Here is a 19,293-nt window from a genome sequence, read left to right on the forward strand (position 1 = left end):
ATGACCCAGAAAATTTGCATCCCAGTTCAAACCACGTGTTAATGTGGTGAATTTGAATATAAAAGAGAGTTCAGCAGCCTCTCTTTCAAGACTGTTGTGAAAATTCCTCTTCAGTAAGGCGTAGACTTTTAAGTCATTAATAGAACGGCCCACTCCATTAAAATGTCGGCTGAGCAGTTTGTGGATCAGGAGTGTTTTGATGTCTGTTTTGTGCCCATTAACTCTTAGTCTAAGAGAGTTTGAAGTCTGTCTAATATACAAAGCATCTGGGCATTGTTGGCACATGATGGCATAGATGATGTTAGTTGAGGAACATGAGAATGTGCTCGTGATTCTGTGAATAACCTGGTTAGATCCAGTGATGGTATCTCCTGAATAGGTACGTGGACAAAGCTGACAGCGGGCTTTGTTGCAAGGAAAAGTCCCAGGACTGCTTTTCCAGCAGCATAGTCTGTGGCTGTTGGTGAGAATCCTCCTAAGGTTGGGAGGTTGCCTGTAGGAGAGAACAGGCCCGTCACCTCGGGCCTTCTGGAGTGTAGCATCCTGATCAAGGATAGGTTGTAGGTCTTTAATAATTCATTGCAGTGGTTTGAGTTGGGGGCTGTAGGTGATGACCAGTGGTGTTCTGTTCTTGGCTTTTTTGGGCCTATCTTGGAGTAGCTGGTCTCTGGGTATTCGTCTGGCCCTGTCGATTAGTTTTTTTTACTTCTTGTGGTGGGTAATTCAGGTTTATGAATATTTGGTAAAGATCTTGTTGTTTGTGGTCTCTGTCAGTAGGATCAGAGCAAATGCTACTGTACCTAAGGGGTTGACTGTAAACAATGGATCTAGTTATGTGTGCAGCCTGGAAGCTAGAAGCGTGTAGGTAAGGATAACAAGCAGGACTCTGCATTTGTCATGATTGAATTTCATCCTGTTTACCCCATACCGGTTCTCCAGTTTGAACGATAACCCTGTCCTCTGAACCACTCGCAACTCCCAAACACGGTGCCATCTGCAAACTTTTTTGTCCATTGGCTGCGGTCATGGGAAAGGCTTGTTACTGACTTTGCATTTCAGCCCTGGTTTGTCTAGTGAGGGCAGGGGAAAGTTGCTGGTAGAATTTGGTGCTTGGGCATAACGCTGCTGGAACCAGGGCTATTGTAGGAAGGCCGAATGGGAGCGTCTCTCTGCACTGCTCCCAGTGTGCCTCAGCTTACCTGCTGCACGCTCTGTATTACGAGTCTGAATCCTATCCAGTCCTGGAACGCACTTTACTCCAGACCCACAGCACCCTCGGTTATTGAGGGCTTTGAGCCCCACACAGCTCCGCCAAAGAACCTCAGCACTGATCCGCATTCCCAGTCTTTCTTTCCCACGCTGCTCTGCCCCTGCACCCCAGTTGTGACTTGCAGCCCCCTGCCCTCACTATCTCAGTCCTGGAGCCCCACACAGCTCCACCAGTGCACCTCAGGTCTGGCCCGCTTCACCCCATAGCTCTATCACAGTGCTCTGTCCTCACCTTCAGCACCATTTGCCAGTCCAGACCCAGGTCTGCTGATTTACCTGAGTTCTGACCCACTGCACTTCCTCCTCTTCCAAGCTGGGACTAACTGCACACAGGGTTATGTTTTGTCCTTGTAGAGAAGTTACCTCTTCATAGCACTAGCCAGTTGATTGTCACAGTAGGTGTGAATCATAGAATTCTTGGTCTGGAAGGGACCTCATGAGGTCATCAAGACCAGCCCCCTGCCCAAGGCAGGACCAACCCCAACTAAATCCTCCCAGCTGGGACCTTGTCAAGCTGGGACTCATAAACCTCTAGGGATGGAGATTCCACCAGCTATCTAGGTAACACACTCCAGTGGTTCACCACCCTCCTAGTGAAATATGTTTTTCTAATATCCAACCTAGACCTCTCCCTACAGCCACTTGAGACCACTGCGCTTTGTTCTGCCACCCGTCACTACTGAGAACAGCCTCTCTCCATCCTCTTTAGAGCCCCCTCTTTAGGAAGTTGAAGGCTGCTATCAAATCTCTCCTCTTCTCTTCTGCAAACTAAATAAGCCCAAATTCTTCAGTGTCTCTTCATAGGTTGTGTGTCCCAGCCCCCTGATCATTTTCGTTGCCCTCGGTTGGACCCTCTCCAATGCATCCACATCCCTTCTGTACTGGGGAGCCCAGAACTGGATTCTCCAAACTCATTTGACTTGCATTTCTTACGGATGCCCCTGAGCTTCTCTGACATTTAGGGGCATTTGGATCTGGGTTCTAGTCTTGCAGAGTCTCCACACAGCTGCCCAGAGGTGCTACGTCAGTGCTCCCAACCACGACACCAAATTCTCAGGGAACAAATTAATGCCATGGGCCGGAGACTCCTGAAGGAAAATACCCTCTTGAGTTCTGTGTTGTGCAGTTGGTTGGGTGTGGTAGGATGTAGATGTTTCCTCAACTTCCTCTTCCTAACTCTAGCTCTCGTCTCAGCCCCTGCTGGAGGCAAGGTACCCGACCGTCTGGACCAATTGTCTGACTTGATACCCCCAGTCCTACCCTACCAGCCCTTTATTCACACAGAACGGTGGAGGAGTTTTGGGAGCAGTCTTCTGACTCCTCAGTGAGGGTCTGTCATTGACAACACGCGTGCTCCAGAGCTGGAGACTCTGTACCAATGCTGAGTTCTCTCCTGGTGGGTGGGTAAGTTAGAGCAGGGGTTGGCAACCCAGGCAGCAAGAAGAGCCACTTTGTTGGATTTGGTGAAAAAGCCAGTAATTCAAGAGCCTCAGTGCATGTGAATACGAGCCGGTCCTTAATAAATAACAACAAACCGTGCTTTTTGTAACCCCTGTTTTAAGAGCTGCGCACCCACAGTGATTTGTGATGCGATACATGTTTACTGCAGGATGCTCACAAACTTTTTACATATTCTATTTCCTCGCACTTTACGCGGGCGTGTTTGTACCCGTCTTCCCGACTTTCACGCCCGAACCCACTTTAATGGTGCCAATTTTACTTCACGTTTAACTTCCGTTTTCTCTCTTACAAGGCGCGTTGCCCTTCCCCGCAGGAATGCCGCAAGCTCCCTTTTCCTTTGCAAAATCACGACTTTATGAGCAACACGATCAAAACACAGATGCAGTATTGTGTCCCACAATGCACTGCACCTATTAAAGGGGAGTTATCCACCGTTTCGAGATCACACATCCTTTGCTGTTTAGATCCGAGTTGTTCCTTTTTGGGCCTTTAGACATTCACTGTTTATTGAAAATAATCAGGAGTTTGGGTTTCTTTTTCATTTTGCAATTATAGCATCGGGAGCCACAAAGAACTCCTTAAAGAGCTGCATGCGGCTCTGGAGCCACAGGTTGCAGCCCCGTGTTTGAGGCTAGTGTGGCGTTTTAAAGGGGGGGTGTTTCCTTCTTTGTCCTCTGCCTCTGCAGACACTAGGATTCGGGAAGCAAAGGATGAATGACTTTGGCCACCAACAACATCAGAGGTGCAAACGGAGATGGATGCTGAGGAGGCTTGCTGGGGGGGTTCGAGATGGTGGTACCCTGAGATGCTTAAGAGCCAGCGGGACTCCTTGCATGAGGATGTGCTCGCCCCTGTGAGCCAGGGCTCTGCAGACTGGCCCAGGGGTGCAGCCAGGAGGGAATTCTCCTTCCTGGCCCTCCATGGGGGTGTGGTGGAGCCCTTATTGGAGAGACCAGCTGGCGGCGGAGGAGGACCACCGGGCAGGGCGGACCCGTGCTCCGAGGTGGTACAGAGATTCCTCTCTCGCATGCCTGGCTAATCTCAGGGTAGATTTTTTTCCCCAGTTTAGACTGGCAGGTACCGTGGAGGTGAGAAGGGTCACTTTCCGCTCTGGCGTGGGACTGGGATCATCTGAGCACCTGCGAGCGAATCATCCCCCTACCGCTGCAGAGGCCTTGGGCATTGCTGGCACCTCGGTCCCGCCTGTGCTTCACAACAGTTGGGGGCTGGAATGCTGACGGCCTTGGGCTCAGCGCTGGGCTGTCTGGGGGAAACGCGGTGGCTGCTGATCTGCAAGAGGTCAGACGAAATGAGCTGTGAGCCTCTTCAGGCTTTACCCTCAGTGCAGCGCTGTCTCCTTCTGCTGGGTGGAGCAGGGCCCTCAATCAGGCGCAGGCTGGTGTAAATTGGGGGTGAGGATAGCCAGACCTCCATGCCCCAGCCCCTCCTCTGGGGTCTGAGACCTGCTGTGGGCTGCTGTGCCCGTCTGCTCCCAGGCTGCCCAGTGCTGTTAAGTAGCTTTGAGCGATTAGGCCGGGGAAGGCTGTGGGCTCGCTGTCCTCCGGACCCTGTACTTATCCAATTAAGTCTCTCCAGCACCCTCCCATTGGGGTTTCCTGGAGTGGTTTACGAGCTTGGCAGAGACACAGGGCTGCGGTCGCAGGTTCTTGGCCTGAGAAATGGGTTCAGCTCCTGGGGCAGTGGGCGGCAGCCCTGCGCGGGTACTGCCAGAGCAGGGCAGGCTGCAGAACGGGCCAGGCCAGTTGTGGGGGCATCGTAGGGGGCAGCGCTATCCGAGACCCTTTACGGGGATGGCAGCGCAGGGCGGGTGACCTGCATCAGCTCTGCGATGGCCGAGCTGCTGTTATATCTCAGTGAGATCGCCTTGCGTCAGCACGCACTCCTTTTTATTTGGGTGTTCCTCCACCCAGGCTGCAAAAGTAGCCCCTTACCATAGAAAAACCAAACCAAACCAAACCAACGCAGTGGGTTAAAACAGTGGTTCCCAACCTGGGGTTGTTGCAGGAGGTCTGTGAAAATAAAGAAGATCCATAAAATGATCACAGAAAATTAGTTACAATCAAGTATTATTTTTAAAATAAAGAGCTTCCAACCGTGTTGTTAATCGTTGTCCGAAAATGTACAATGCGATTTCCCTTTTTCATTTAAGAAAGTGTCCACAGCAGCTCGAATGGGCTTCGATGGGGGTCCATGAACTGTTTGCGGGGGGTGTGATTGGAGGTCCGTGCTACAGATTGAACCTCTCTGATCTGGAACTTTGTCGTCCGAAAACATCCATAATCCGGCCTGATTTCAGTTAGCCGGGCGGCCGCTTACCATGGGTGCGGCCAGGTTTCCTGTGGTCCCGTAAAGTTTGTTTCCAGCCCCCAGTCCTGGCTCTCAGTGCTCTGTGCTGTTGTTTAGCTGTGATTCACCCCTAAATGTCTCCTAAGAGCCCAGCAAGCCGTGGACGTGTTGGTAACGTGCTGGACAATACTGACCTCCCGTGGTCTGGCAAATTCTCTCCTCCGCCACCGGCCAGGTCCTGAGAGTGCCGGTTAGAGAGGTTTAACCTGCAGTGAACAGGTTGGGGACCACTGTGTTGCAGGGTTCTGCCCTCGTGCTTTTGGGTCAGTTGCTCTACCCTCAATGGAAAGCGCCGCCGGGGAGCCCAGCGTAGCTGGGTGTGACCGCTGCATCGACGGGGGATCGTTTAGGGTTAGATGGTGCTGCGTGGGTTTCAGGGGTACCTCCACCTCTCAGCGCCGTTGAGTCAAGCTGCCTGTTGCAGACTCAGGTGGACGGTGCTGTCAGGCCTCAGTAGGAAGGATCCTTTGCGTCTGTAAAGCGAGGGATGTGCTCAGAACCCCCCAGCTCTGCAGAAACCGGGGCGGGGGGGGACCAGCAGGACCTCCGTTCAGAGGAGGGCTCTCACTTGACACCCTCCCAGCTTCTTCATGGGGGAGCTGTCCCCGTTCCTGCTGTTTGCATTCACAGGGGACGGGGGAGGATCAGGCCACGACAAGCTGTCGCGGCTCGTCTGCGTGGGGGCTGCCGGCTGGCTGCAGGAAGACAAACCAGACAGAAGAATCCCGTCTTCCCGTCTGCTGTCCCTGCTGCTTACTCCGTCCCCTGATTCATTAGCGAGCCGGATCCTCAGCGAGTGCAAAGATTTTGCCAGCCGGGGTTTGCCGTGCCAGTGAGCACTTTGTAGCCCTGAAGCTGTCTCTGGCCATCGGCTTTCCAGAGTGCCTGGGGGCTCTGGGCGGGCAGGGGGCGCTTGGCTGCGTGAGAGGGCGTTTAGAGCAGGGAGGGCGAGAGAGAGCGTGAGCCCGGGCGCTCCCCTTCTCTCCGCTCTGGTAGGGAGCAGCCGGCGGCGTGTTGTGGCGTTCGGCCGAAACGGCGGGGAGATGTCGGAACGGCCCAGTGGAAAATTGGCCCGAGCACCTTCCGAGCCGGCGCCCCCTCCCCCGTGTCTGCCTGCTGTCTGGCTGCTTACGGCAGCGTCCTTTCATGTGGGCAAAGCGACTGGGAAAGGGGAAGGTCTGCAGCTAATTAGCGCAAGCTGTGGGTAGCCGACTCCTCGGGGGCGATGGAGCCTGGAGCGAGGAGGGTGAGCCAGAGCCAGAGGGGCTACCCCCGGCCCCACTCTGGCTTGACGGCCCTGCTGGAGGCGCTGGGAGAGCGCCCTCTCAAGGAGGGAATTACGTGGAGGCCTTTCCTCCCCTGCGGAGCCGTTCCAAGAGCCCCCCGGCTGCACACACGCACGTTCTCCCCTTCCCACGTCTACCCAGGCTCGGAGCGTGGCCCTCCAAGGGAAACTCTGCCCCATACCAGGGTTTGCCATCGCATGCTGGGTTGGGGTCGAGGGTTGACTCTTTCCCCTTCCCTGCGTGGGCTGGAAATGCGGAGAGGCAGGGCACAGCGGGTGTCTTTCCTGCTGGGGAGGAACCAGGAACCAGAGCCTGGAATTCTTGGGGCCACCTCCTTCCGCCGCACAAGGCAGCGGGGTTATTCCGGGCGTGGCTGTGGCCCCCGTGGCTGTGGTTTTGAGCTGGCTTGCGTGGTGGCGCGTGCTCCCGTTTCAGGCTGTTCAGAGTTCTGCAGGGAGGAGAGGGCAGAGGAGGAGCTGATATTGGTTAAGAACCGTGCTGAGTAGCTGCTTCTTATCCCTAATTTATGGGTGCACCTGTCCAGTCTCTCCGCCCTGGTCTGGGGCCAGCAGCGGAGAAGAGCCTGAAGGGCTGCCCTCACTTTACATCCTGGGGGCCCCAAGCAGCTGGGTGCAGTAGTCCTGGCAGTAGGAAAGACTCGCATCAGTGGGGGAACACGGTCTGATGGGGCCCCGGGCTAGGAGGCTGACCCCACCACCTGCGTGATGCTGACTCCTCGCAGTGCATTCTCGGTGTGTGGTCTTGCTAGAGCCAACTGGGAGCAGCACCAGAATGCAGGGACGGGGATGTGCAGCTTGGCCAAAACTCCAGAGATTGTTTAATATCCTGTGCTGGGCTCAGAGGGCGTGAGAGGACTCTGCTCAGCTTTCTTCTGCAACCACCTGAGCTAGAAACCCCCTCAACAGCTGAGATTCTCCCGCTTTGACAATTAGCTCCCCGGGAGCTGAGGGGTGATTTGATAGCAGCCTTCAACTTCCTGAAGGGGGGCTCTGAAGAGGATGGAGAGAGGCTGTTCTCTGTGGTGACGGACAGCAGAACAAGGAGCCATGGTCTCAAGTTACAGTTGGGGAGGACTAGGCTGGATATTAGGAGAAACTATATCACCAAGAGGCTGGTGAAGCACTGGAATGCGTTACCGAGAGAGCCAGTGGAATCTCCATCCCTGGAGGTTTTTAAGTCCTGGCTGGGATGATTCAGTTGGGGTTGGTCCTGCTTTGGGCAGGGGGCTGGACTCGATGACCTCCTGAGGTCCCTTCCAGCCCTAGGATTCTCTGATTCTCTGAACATTCCCCAGGTACCCTGCCTGTGGACACTGTCAATTATTGCTGTGTATTATGGACCGTGCCAACAGGCCTCAAGCAAGGATCCAGGCCCTACTGAACGAGGCCCTTGTCCCACATAAAGTGAAGAAACAATCCCTGCCCCAAACAGCTGCCAGTCTGAACAGGCCGTGGCTCTACAGTAAGTGCGCAGCAGGCGTTCCTTTCCACCTGTGAAATGACATGAGCAGGACATTTCTTGTGGGAAGGCCAGCTCCTCTGACATTCCTGCGAGCCTTTGCTGTGACCTATCTGCAGTAGCTCCAGCCCTTTGCACCCGACCAAAATGTGGTTCTCCACCTGCCGTGCAGCACTGGCAGGTTTCCCAGCAAGAGTCACTTTGTTATACAAGTTGAACCTCTGTCGTCCGGCACCCTCGGGACCTGACCAGTGCTGGAGGAGCAAATCTGCCAGACCCCAAGAGGTCAGTATTTTCTAGCACATTACCAACACTTCCACGGCTTACTGGGCTCTTAGAAGACACTCAGGGGTGAATTACAGCTAAATAACAGCACAGAACACGTACACACTGACACGTACGTCCTGCTGATGTTATAATTCCCAGTCTGTTGCCTGTCCTAACTTATTGGCCAGATAAATAAGGCACCCGGAGGGAAGAGAGCGGAAGGCAAGGATGAGCCAAGTCCAGCCCATCTGGACTGATGCTCCGTGATGATGCAGGACGGAACCCAGAGAATAATGCGAGACGCCCCGTTCTTCACAGTATTTTCCTTCCCTGTAAAACAATGAATCGGTCATTCAGCATCACAATCAGTCCTGATCTGATACCAGGATGCTGCCGACCCTCCCCGCGAGGCGGTCTCTGGCGAGAGTCATTATCAGTTCCCTTTGAGGCTCGCCAGTCTGCCCGGGTCACTCTGTGGATATTTGGTGCCCCCAAGTCTCCAGCCCGGCATCTGCTCATGCAGGCTCTTCATGCCTCCCTCTCTAAAAGCGGCTTCCTCTCGTTCACACGGATGCCGCATTTACGGAGCTGCAGCGTGGAGTGCAGAGCATTGTAATGTGACAAAGTTTCTCCCCTAGGGTAAAGTGGGGGGTGGCCAACCAGTTAGGGACACAGAGCTACAGACAGAGCGTGAAGAGCCACGTGTTGCATATTTATTTTTAGATAGATAGATACAAATAAATATCAGATAGGTGGCTCAATGCCCTCTCCAGAACCCGGCACCCCCAGCCCCTGCTCTTACCCATCTCCCCTCCCCTCCTCCAGAACCCGGCACCCCCAGCCCCTGCTCTTACCCATCTCCCCTCCCCTCCTCCAGAGCCAGGCACCCCCAGCCCCTGCTCTAACCCATCCCCCTCCCCTCCTCCAGAGCCAGGCACCCCCAGCCCCTGCTCTAACCCATCCCCCTCCCCTCCTCCAGAGCCAGGCACCCCCAGCCCCTGCTCTAACCCATCCCCCTCCCCTCCTCCAGGGCCAGGCACCCCCAGCCCCTGCTCTAACCCATCCCCCTCCCCTCCTCCTGAGCCAGGCACCCCCAGCCCCTGCTCTAACCCAATCCCCCCTCCCCTCCTCCAGAGCCAGGCACCCCCAGCCCCTGCTCTAACCCATCCCCCTCCCCTCCTCCAGAGCCAGGCACCCCCAGCCCCTGCTCTAACCCAATCCCCCCTCCTCCAGAGCCAGGCACCCCCAGCCCCTGCTCTAACCCATCCCCCTCCCCTCCTCCAGAGCCAGGCACCCCCGGCCCCTGCTCTAACCCAATCCCCTCCCCTCCTCCAGAGCCAGGCACCCCCAGCCCCTGCTCTAACCCATCCCCCTCCCCTCCTCCAGAACCAGGCACCCCCAGCCCCTGCTCTAACCCATCCCCTCCCCTCCTCCAGAACCAGGCACCCCCAGCCCCTGCTCTAACCCATCCCCTCCCCTCCTCCAGAACCAGGCACCCCCAGCCCCTGCTCTAACCCATCCCCTCCCCTCCTCCAGAACCAGGCACCCCCGGCCCCTGCTCTAACCCAATCCCCTCCCCTCCTCCAGAGCCAGGCACCCCCAGCCCCTGCTCTAACCCATCCCCCTCCCCTCCTCCAGAACCAGGCACCCCCAGCCCCTGCTCTAACCCATCCCCTCCCCTCCTCCAGAACCAGGCACCCCCAGCTCCTCGCTTTAACCCAATCGCCCCCCTACACACCCCAGAGCCAGGAACCTCCAGGCCCTCCCCCAAAACCAGGCACTCCCAGCACCTCCCACTCTAATTCAATGCCCTTCCCCTCTCCCAGAGCCAGACTTCCTCAACCTCCCTCTACTTGCTCTAACTCAGTGCTGGTGACTCACCAGAGTCACGCTGCCCCGGACACAAGGATGCCGTCCCCCCTGCTACCGCCACGCACATCTCCTGCCAAACGCTGGCAGGCATGCGCAGACAGCACTCTCAGCGTGTGGGTTTCAGGAGGAGCCACATTTGAGAAGTTCAACCTCATCATCGTCATCACCCATGGGCTCAGCGCCCGTTTGCGTCCGATGCCTCCCTCAATATTTCCTTTCATCTTTCCCTGTCCAGCGCGGAGTGGCTTAGTTTCTGCAGACTAGCTCCGCACCAATCTACTACATCATCCACCCATTCTCTGTGGGGTCTGCCTCTCCCATTCGAACCATCCATTATGCCGAATACCAGGGTCTTGATTTTTTGTTCATCATTCAATCTGCAAATATGCCCAAATAGCTGCAATTTCCTTTGCGTAACCTTCTGCAGCAGGTTCTCTTTCAGCTGTATCTTCCTATATAAGCCCTTGTTGGCAACCCGTGTCCATCCTATTCTCAGGATCTTTCTGTAACAACTCCTCTCGGACACCAATATCCTTCTCTTTGAATCTTTCGTTACCACCCGTCTCTCACATCTGTAAAACGTGCTGCTGAATACACGTTTTCAGCACGCTCAGCTTCGGTCCTAATCTAATTGCTTTGCTTTTCCAGATCTTATCCAGCGCCTTCAAACTCGGTCTTGCTTTCGCTATTCTAGTCCCTGTTTCCTTCTCACAGTCTAGCTCACACGCTATGGTGCTCCCCAGATACATGAAAAGTTCTCTAGTTCGATCCTGCCTACGACGATCTTCCTTCCCATTTCCTTATCAGTCACTTCTGGGTTTTTCTTAAAAAAGAAATGTAACTGACACTGTTTACTCATATTGGTGGAAATGATCAATTCACTAAGTCATCCCGTGCCCCACACGCATGTTGGCTGACGTCAAGCGGCTGATGGACAGTGTAGCCACTATAATGGCAGAGTGCATGCGTCATTGCTAGTTGCTACGCCGCCCTATAGATAGGAGAAGGCTAGAGGTGAGGGGAGGGTAGCACAATGTTAGGCAACCTTGCTGTGTTGACGGCCTACAACTGCTCTCAGGAGAGGTAGAAATGAAATTCTGGCTCAGTAGTTTCCACCGCTGTTATCATCGTAAAATGGTTATTTGTTGAACTACTTTTCCAAACACTTGTGGCACACCTGCGAGTTGTTCAGGGAACGCCAGTGTGCCACGGCCCAGAGTTTAAGAAACGCTGGTGATGAGGAGCTTGGATCAGCTGAATGCTGTAAAAGAAGGCTTCATGGCCCAGGCCTGAGGAAAGAGAGGGGGAGCTTAGAAGGGGGTGGGGAAAAGAGCTCAGATGCTGTGGTGATGGGGCAGAAGGCAGACGAGATGGAGGACACGAGATGAAGAGCAAAACCTCTAGAAAGGAAGGGAACATAAGAACAGCCACGCAGGGTCACACACACCAATGCCTCGTGCCCCAGAGGGAGTGAGCAGAAGAGGTTGTCACTGAGAGATCCCTGTCCTGTCACCCATTTCCAGCCCTGACAAACAGAGGCTAGGGACACTGTTCCTGCCCATCCTGGCTAATAGCCATTGAGGGGCCTAACCGCCATGAATGTATCGACTTCTTTTTTGAACCCCTGGTCTTCACAGCCGCCTGCGGCGAGGAGTTCCACAGGCCCACCGTGCCCTGCGTGACGAAAAACTTCTCATGTTAGTTTTAAACCTGCTGCCCCTTCATTTCATTGGGCGACCTCGAGTTCCTGTATTACGGGAACAATAAATAACTTCTTCTTATTCACTTTTTCCACACCCGTCCTCTGTCACATCCCCCTTAGTCTCCTTTTTAGTAAACCGAAACATCCCAGTGTTCCTAATCTCTCTTCACATGGCACCCGCACCAAACCCCTCATCAGTTTCGCTGCCCTCTTCTGAACTTCTTCCAATGCCAAGACATCTTTTGGGGGAAGAGGCGACCACATCTGTACGCGGTATTCAGGATGTGGGCGTGCTGTGGATTTATAGAGAGGCAGTGAGATATTCTTTGGCTTATTTCCTATCCCGTTTTTTAACACTCCCTAGCATTCGGTTTGCTTCTTTGCCTGCTGCTGCATATGGAGTGGGTGTTTTCAGAGAACTATCCACCACGACTCCAAGATCTCTCTCGCGTGGTTAAGGAAAGACCACTAACCAGCGTGAGGTGGGTTGGAGAAAGACCACTAGCCATCCGGCGTGGGAGCTGGATGCTGCAGGAAGAGAGAGTAGAGGTACAGCACAGACCTTCCTCGGCGTGAACACATTGACTTCGCTTCCCTCTGTAGCTTACCCCGGTTGGGAATCTGGCCAGTTCTTGCTGGCTGGCCTTGCACCAGAGGCGTGAGGTTGAGCACGGGAGAAGGAATCACCAGGAACAGCAAACAGAGGGCACGGCTGGTGCACAGAGGTGGGAGGTTGCAAAGGGGAACTAGCAATGGAGCCCTGAAGTCGCAGAGCGTGTGGGAGAGGAAGCTGGGGGCAGCGCACAGCATCTCTGGGCTGAGCTGGGGACAGAGGAGGCAGTCAGCCATAGGCTGTGCAGATCGCAGGGAGCCAGGGGGTGAGGAATTGCTAGGGACCGAGGCCAAGTTGTGGAGCTGGAGCTAGAAAAGGAGCAAGCTAGGAGAGAGGAAAAGGCCGAGGAGCCCCATTATAGTCAGCAGCAAGATTCCCACTGACGCTGGACCTGGGACTCAGCCCAGAAGCTGCTGCAGGACAAACAACGCCTGTGTCCAGCCGGGCTCTGACCCTGCCTGTCCTTGAGTTGCTGAAACAATGGCCCAGCGGCCTGGGCAGCCAGCTGGAGGGCGGGGGACAGAGCCAGGGACCTTCAGCACATTCCCTGGCGTTGGTCGTGGGGCCTGGATGTAGGTGTGAAGCCACAGGCAGCGAGAGCGGCTGCGGTTTGCTCAGCCGAGGGAGGCGGGGGCTGAGGAGCCAGCGGAAGTGGCTGCAAGCCAGGAGCCGCGGCCGAGCTAACATGCGAGCGGCTGGTGGTAGCCAAGCCTTGCTGCTGTGTCCGTGGGGCGACTGGGCTCTGGGCCGGGGCTCGGCCTGGAGATGCGGTGGGAAGCCAGTGATGGGGTGAAGCGGTGCTGCCCGCCTGGGAAGCAGTGGCCTGCCTCAAGCTCGGGCCGTGCTCTGACTGTCGGCGGCTGGGGGGGCTCGGGGTGTTGGGCCTGTCGAGGGCTCCTCAGCCGCCCTGTTCCCCAGCCCGTGGCCAGCGCTGAGGTGAGCGGGGTGGGATTCTCCACGATTCTCCCTTCCCTTTGGCCTGTCCCAGGCTGGCCGAGCCCTGGGGGGCCTTAGCTCCAGCTTTCTGAGAAGGGTTTGGGGGAGGAAGTGCTGTCCAGGCAGCGCTTCCTCTGCTCCCACCCGGGCGGTGCGGCTGCTGCTGGATTCCCTCCATGGCCTTTGTAGCTGCTCCTGGAGAAGGGGGGAGGCTGCCCTTGGGGGCTGAGAGCTCCGGAAGTGCTCCCTCCGCACAGGGGAGGATGCTGGCGCTGCTCTGGGGCCTGGCGGGGCAGCGGTGGTAGCTGAGCGTGTCTCCCAGGCGGGCTGTGGGCTCTGCGCCCCGGGGCGGGCAGGGGCTGGGCGCTGTGGTGGGAGCAGCACCAGGCAGGGGTTCATGCCAGCCTCCCTGGGCTGCGTGGCCGGCCTCTTGGGTAATGGCTGGGATGCTCCGGGCTCAGGCCCGTCAACGGGCCAGGTGCACAGGGGCCCAGTGTTTCCAAGGGGCCCAGCGTGCCGGCCGCCACTGCTACTTCGGCAGCAGCTGCGGCCAGAGCTCGGGGGCCCCGTGCGGCTCTGAGGAAGAGCAGGGGGGCAGCACCGTCCCCTGAGCAGCACTAGGAGCTGACTGGCCTCGGCCCCGCCCCCTCTGCTCTTGGCTCCACCCTTTCTGTCCTTGGCTCCGCCCCTTCGGGGGTGCAGAGTGGGGGGGCCCCCTTCCACCTCGCCCTGGGGCCCGCAGTGGCTGCTGGGCGGCCATCCCACACGGGACGGACAGCGTGTGCTGCAGCTGCACCCCCAGAAGGAATCCGGGGCACATGCTGTGATGGAGCGGCCCAGGTTCCCTGGAGCAGGCGGCTGGGTTTTCCCATTGGCTGGAGTGCTCGCAGCGAAGGGCCCTGATTGGCTGGGGGCGAAGAGGCCAAGCCAGGCTCGGAGACCATTGGCTGTTGTGGGGGGAATTAGAATCCTTGATTCCCTTCTCAGGGCTCCCCTAGCCGCAGCTCCCCCTCATTTCCCCTTTGGTTTGCACGGCAGTGGCCCCCTGTGGGGCTTCTCCACAGACCGACCGCAGCCGGGCACCAGGAGATGGGAGGAGCAGGTCTCAGGCTTGCCCCGTCCGGGGGAGCAGCCCCACACCCACAACAGTGCAGAGGCAGGGGGCAGATGCATGAGCCCCTGGGGCTGGGGGCACACTGAGGGCCTCCCGTTCTAGGGGCGGCAGCGCTGCCTGTGTGGGGCATTTTGCAACGCCACCCCCCTGGGAAAAGGGACAGCTTCCGTCAGGGAAGTGGAGCAAGGCTAGGCTATGGCTGTGCCCGACTTGCGAGGATCCCTGGAGAGGGAGGGAAGGCGGGAGAGCTCATGCTTAAAGCTGTCTCCAAACCCCACCTGCCTTGTGAACCTTGCACCCCGTCCTTCTCTAACCACCTGCAGGCGGATGCAAACCTGGGTCCTCGGGAGCCGAGTGCAGCCAGCTCTGGAGGGGTGGGCAGCCCAGCCGGCTGCAATCGAAAGCCTCAACTAAGCTGCTGGGGAGCAGACCGCTGTGGGAGGCCCTCTCCTCAGGGAGATCTGTGCGTGTGGGCCAGGCCTACGTTTGACCTGAACTGGTGTCCAGCCACCCTTCGGACCACTTTGCCTTTGCCCGGTTCAGGTCAAACGTTGGCCCGGCCTGGCCTTGTGCGTGCGATGCACAGATCTCCTCGAGGAGAGGGCCTCCCACAGCAGTCTGCTCCCGAGCAGCTTAGTTGAGGCTTTCGATTGTGGCAGGCTGGGTTGCCCACCCCTCCAGAGCTGGCTGCAGCCCCCGCTTACCTGAGAAGGGGCGCCTGTCCCCTCCTCACCCCTGCCAGCAGAGAGGCTGGGTGGCTGCCTCCAATGCCGGCTCTTGGCGGGCTCTCCAGCCCCAAATGGCCCCTTGGCACCGCTGCACGTGCGTACGGCCCTCGCGCGCTCGGTCTGCGCGCGATCGGCCGGCTCCTTTCCCGTGCGATCACCGAGAACTCCCCTGCCCCCACCCCAGCACTGCTTTCTCCACCTCCCCGGAGCAGGATGAGCTCCCAGCCTGGGCCCCTCGTCCCAGCCGTGCAGCACGACTCCGCTGGAAAACGCATGCAAAGGCGTTTCCAAGAAGCGTCGCAGCCTGCTGGGTGCGACCGCTGAGATTCCAGCCAGGGGCAGAAAAGACACGTCGTCAGGTGCCGGGGCCCTCGAGGGGGGTCTCTAAAATCTCTGCCGGGAGACGTACTGGGGCAGGGGTCAGCTCAGCCCTGCCCCTCCTCTCCCTGCGCAGCAGGGGAGCTGAGCGTGGGACGGCCGAGCCTCGCTGGGGAGCCGGCGGGTGCAGGGACGGGCACCTCGGCTGTGTGTCTGTGCCGGCTCCTCACTCCAGCCTCGCCAGCTCCCCAGGGAGCCATGTGCCTGGTCCTGGAGAAGGGGAGGGGGACTGGGTTAGAGTGGGGGGGGCTGGGGGTGCCTGGCTGTGGGGGACAGAAGTGGGATCGGGTTAGAGCCGGGGGGCTGGGGGTACCTGGCTGTGGGGGACAGAAGTGGGATCGGGTTAGAGCCGGGGGGCTGGGGGTACCTGGCTGTGGGGGACAGAAGTGGGATCGGGTTAGAGCCGGGGGGGCTGGGGGTACCTGGCTGTGGGGGACAGAAGTGGGATCGGGTTAGAGCGGGGGGGCTGGGGGTACCTGGCTGTGGGGGACAGAAGTGGGATCGGGTTAGAGCCGGGGGGGCTGGGGGTACCTGGCTGTGGGGGACAGAAGTGGGATTGGGTTAGAGCGGGGGGCTGGGGGTACCTGGCTGTGGGGGACAGAAGTGGGATTGGGTTAGAGCCGGGGGGGCTGGGGGTGCCTGGCTGTGGGGGACAGAAGTGGGATCGGGTTAGAGCCGGGGGGCCTGGGGGTAACTGGCTGTGGGGGACAGAAGTGGGATCGGGTTAGAGCAGGGGGGCTGGGGGTACCTGGCTGTGGGGGACAGAACTGGGATCGGGTTAGAGCTGGGGTGCTGGGGGTACCTGGCTGTGGGGGACAGAACTGGGATCGGGTTAGAGCTGGGGTGCTGGGGGTACCTGGCTGTGGGGGACAGAAGTGGGATCGGGTTAGAGCAGGGGCTGGGGGTGCCTGGCTGTGGGGGACAGAAGTGGGATCAGGTTAGAGCCGGGGGGGCTGGGGGTACCTGGCTGTGGGGAACAGAGCTGGGATCGGGTTAGAGCGGGGGGGCTGGGGGTACCTGGCTGTGGGGGACAGAAGTGGGATTGGGTTAGAGCCGGGGGGGCTGGGGGTGCCTGGCTGTGGGGGACAGAAGTGGGATCGGGTTAGAGCTGGGGTGCTGGGGGTGCCTGGCTGTGGGGAACAGAACTGGGATCGGGTTAGAGCAGGGGCTGGGGGTGCCTGGCTGTGGGGGACAGAAGTGGGATCGGGTTAGAGCCGGGGGGGCTGGGGGTGCCTGGCTGTGGGGGACAGAAGTGGGATCGGGTTAGAGCGGGGGGTTGGGGGTGCCTGGCTGTGGGGAACAGAACTGGGATCGGGTTAGAGCAGGGGCTGGGGGTGCCTGGCTGTGGGGGACAGAAGTGGGATCGGGTTAGAGCCGGGGGGGCTGGGGGTGCCTGGCTGTGGGGGACAGAAGTGGGATCGGGTTAGAGCGGGGGGTTGGGGGTGCCTGGCTGTGGGGGACAGAAGTGGGATCGGGTTAGAGCAGGGGCTGGGGGTACCTGGCTGTGGGGGACAGAAGTGGGATCGGGTTAGAGCCGGGGGGGCTGGGGGTACCTGGCTGTGGGGAACAGAAGTGGGATCGGGTTAGAGTGGGGGGGCTGGGGGTACCTGGCTGTGGGGGACAGAAGTGGGATCGGGTTAGAGCCGGGGGGGCTGGGGGTAACTGGCTGTGGGGGACAGAAGTGGGATCAGGTTAGAGTGGGGGGGCTGGGGGTACCTGGCTGTGGGGGACAGAAGTGGGATCGGGTTAGAGTGTGGGGGCTGGGGGTACCTGGCTGTGGGGGACAGAAGTGGGATCGGGTTAGAGTGGGGGGGCTGTGGGTGCCTGGCTGTGGGGGACAGAAGTGGGATCGGGTTAGAGTGGGGGGGCTGTGGGTGCCTGGCTGTGGGGGACAGAAGTGGGATCGGGTTAGAGTGGGGGGGCTGTGGGTGCCTGGCTGTGGGGGACAGAAGTGGGATCGGGTTAGAGCCGGGGGGGCTGGGGGTGCCTGGCTGTGGGGGACAGAAGTGGGATCGGGTTAGAGCGGGGGGTTGGGGGTGCCTGGCTGTGGGGGACAGAAGTGGGATCGGGTTAGAGCAGGGGCTGGGGGTACCTGGCTGTGGGGGACAGAAGTGGGATCGGGTTAGAGACGGGGGGGCTGGGGGTACCTGGCTGTGGGGAACAGAAGTGGGATCGGGTTAGAGTGGGGGGGCTGGGGGTACCTGGCTGTGGGGGACAGAAGTGGGATCAGGTTAGAGTGGGGGGGCTGGGGGTACCTGGCTGTGGGGGACAGAAGTGGGATCGGGTTAGAGTGGGGGGGCTGGGGGTACCTGGCTGTGGGGGACAGAAGTGGGATCGGGTTAGAGTGGGGGGGCTGTGGGTGCCTGGCTGTGGGGGACAGAAGTGGGATCGGGTTAGAGTGGGGGGGCTGTGGGTGCCTGGCTGTGGGGGACAGAAGTGGGATCGGGTTAGAGTGGGGGGGCTGGGGGTACCTGGCTGTGGGGGACAGAAGTGGGATTGGGTTAGAGCGTGGGGGGGGGCTGGGGGTGCCTGGCTCTGGGGGAGGGGAGGAGCAGTGAGCCACGTATTATATATTTATATTTATTATTGATTGATCAATCGAGCACTAGCTAGAAAATGAATAAATAAACCTACAACATGAGACTCTTCGCACTCCATCCACGTGGCTCTTGGTGCTTTCTCCGTGGCTCTCGCCCCGACTGGTTGGCCCCCCGGGAGCTGGCGGATAAAGGCAGGGGAAGAGCCAGGGGCTGGAAGAGGGACAAATTCTAACTGGAACGAAGCCGCAATGGGCTGAGCCGCGGGGAGAGCTTGCCAAGCGATGGGTGGATGCTCCGTCATTTGGGCCTTTCAGTCAAGACTGGAACTTTTCTCCGAGACGCGTTCTAGCTGAATCGCGAGAGGCATTTCCGTCCATCGGGGGAACGGGGAGGGGGTGGGTTCTGACCGCTGTTGCCAGAGCGGGTTTGTATTCTTCTCAGCCGCCTGCGGCCAACGCAGCGGTGGGCAGGGCAGGGCGGGCGAGGGGGTTCTCGTCTGCACCTCAGCCGGACTGCAGGCTCGGTTCGGATGGGAGAAGTGTAACCGGGACGGGTGTAAGGCAGGGGGTCTCGTCCCTCATTTCTGAGCCTCCCGCCAATATGCTATAAAAGCTCGGCGGCCCGCCTGGGCCACTTTAATGTGTTTTCTGCATAGGAAAGCCAGGGCCAGCGAGAGGGGATAGCAGGCAGGTAACTGGCCCTGGGGCTACCGTGGGCCCCACAAAGTTAAGCTGCTCAGACTTCAGCTTCCAATCTTGCTCGGGGGGATTGAGGTCCCTTCAAAGTGGGGTTTCAGCTTCCTGTCCCAGGCCCCAGTGAGTGTAATGCTGGGCCTGCTTGGCAGACCCCCAGAAACATGCTTGTGGTCCCCAGAGGGAGGGGCCTGGACCTCCAGTGGGAAGGGGTAGAAAGGCAGTGGCCGGTTGCTTGATTTCAGGCAGAGCGGGCAGGGGCAGCGCATTTTAGCTTGGAAATTAGCGAGAGAGCCTGTGTTAATACCACCCTGTGGTCTTGTGTAGAATCAGAGCCCTGGGGCTGGAGGAGCCCTCGGTGTCAGCCCAGTGCTGAGGCAGAACAGAGTTTATCTAGACCCATGGTATCATCCTGTGGAAATCACCGCAGGAGCTCTTCGGCGTGAGCCCAAGCCCAATTCCGTTCCATCGCGGTGGAAGCCAGCGGCGCTGAGATTCCCAGGTTCGAAAGGAGCTTTGCCTTTCAGGTGCCTCTCTAGGGTCCAGCCGACACACCTGCCGGCTGGTTTTCACAGGAGGTGCGTTCCCA

At 58.5% G+C, this 19,293-nt stretch overlaps 1 protein-coding gene across 3 annotated transcripts in view; it reads left to right on the plus strand.

Annotated features, from left to right (window-relative positions):
• CCDC102A (coiled-coil domain containing 102A) overlaps nt 1-19,293 on the plus strand; it is a 58,445-nt gene that overhangs the window by 8,891 nt on the left and 30,261 nt on the right. Inside the window, exon 1 of one of the 3 annotated variants that reach the window (XM_075009215.1) lies at nt 18,726-19,206. The exons of the other annotated variants lie outside the window; for them this stretch is intronic. The gene's annotated coding sequence lies outside the window, so the exon portion shown is untranslated. Of the gene's footprint in view, nt 1-18,725; nt 19,207-19,293 lie in introns of those variants that run through there. 3 annotated transcript variants of the gene reach the window in all.

This window comes from Carettochelys insculpta, chromosome 14 (assembly GCF_033958435.1).
Source record: "Carettochelys insculpta isolate YL-2023 chromosome 14, ASM3395843v1, whole genome shotgun sequence".
NCBI classification, from domain to species: Eukaryota; Metazoa; Chordata; order Testudines; family Carettochelyidae; genus Carettochelys; species Carettochelys insculpta.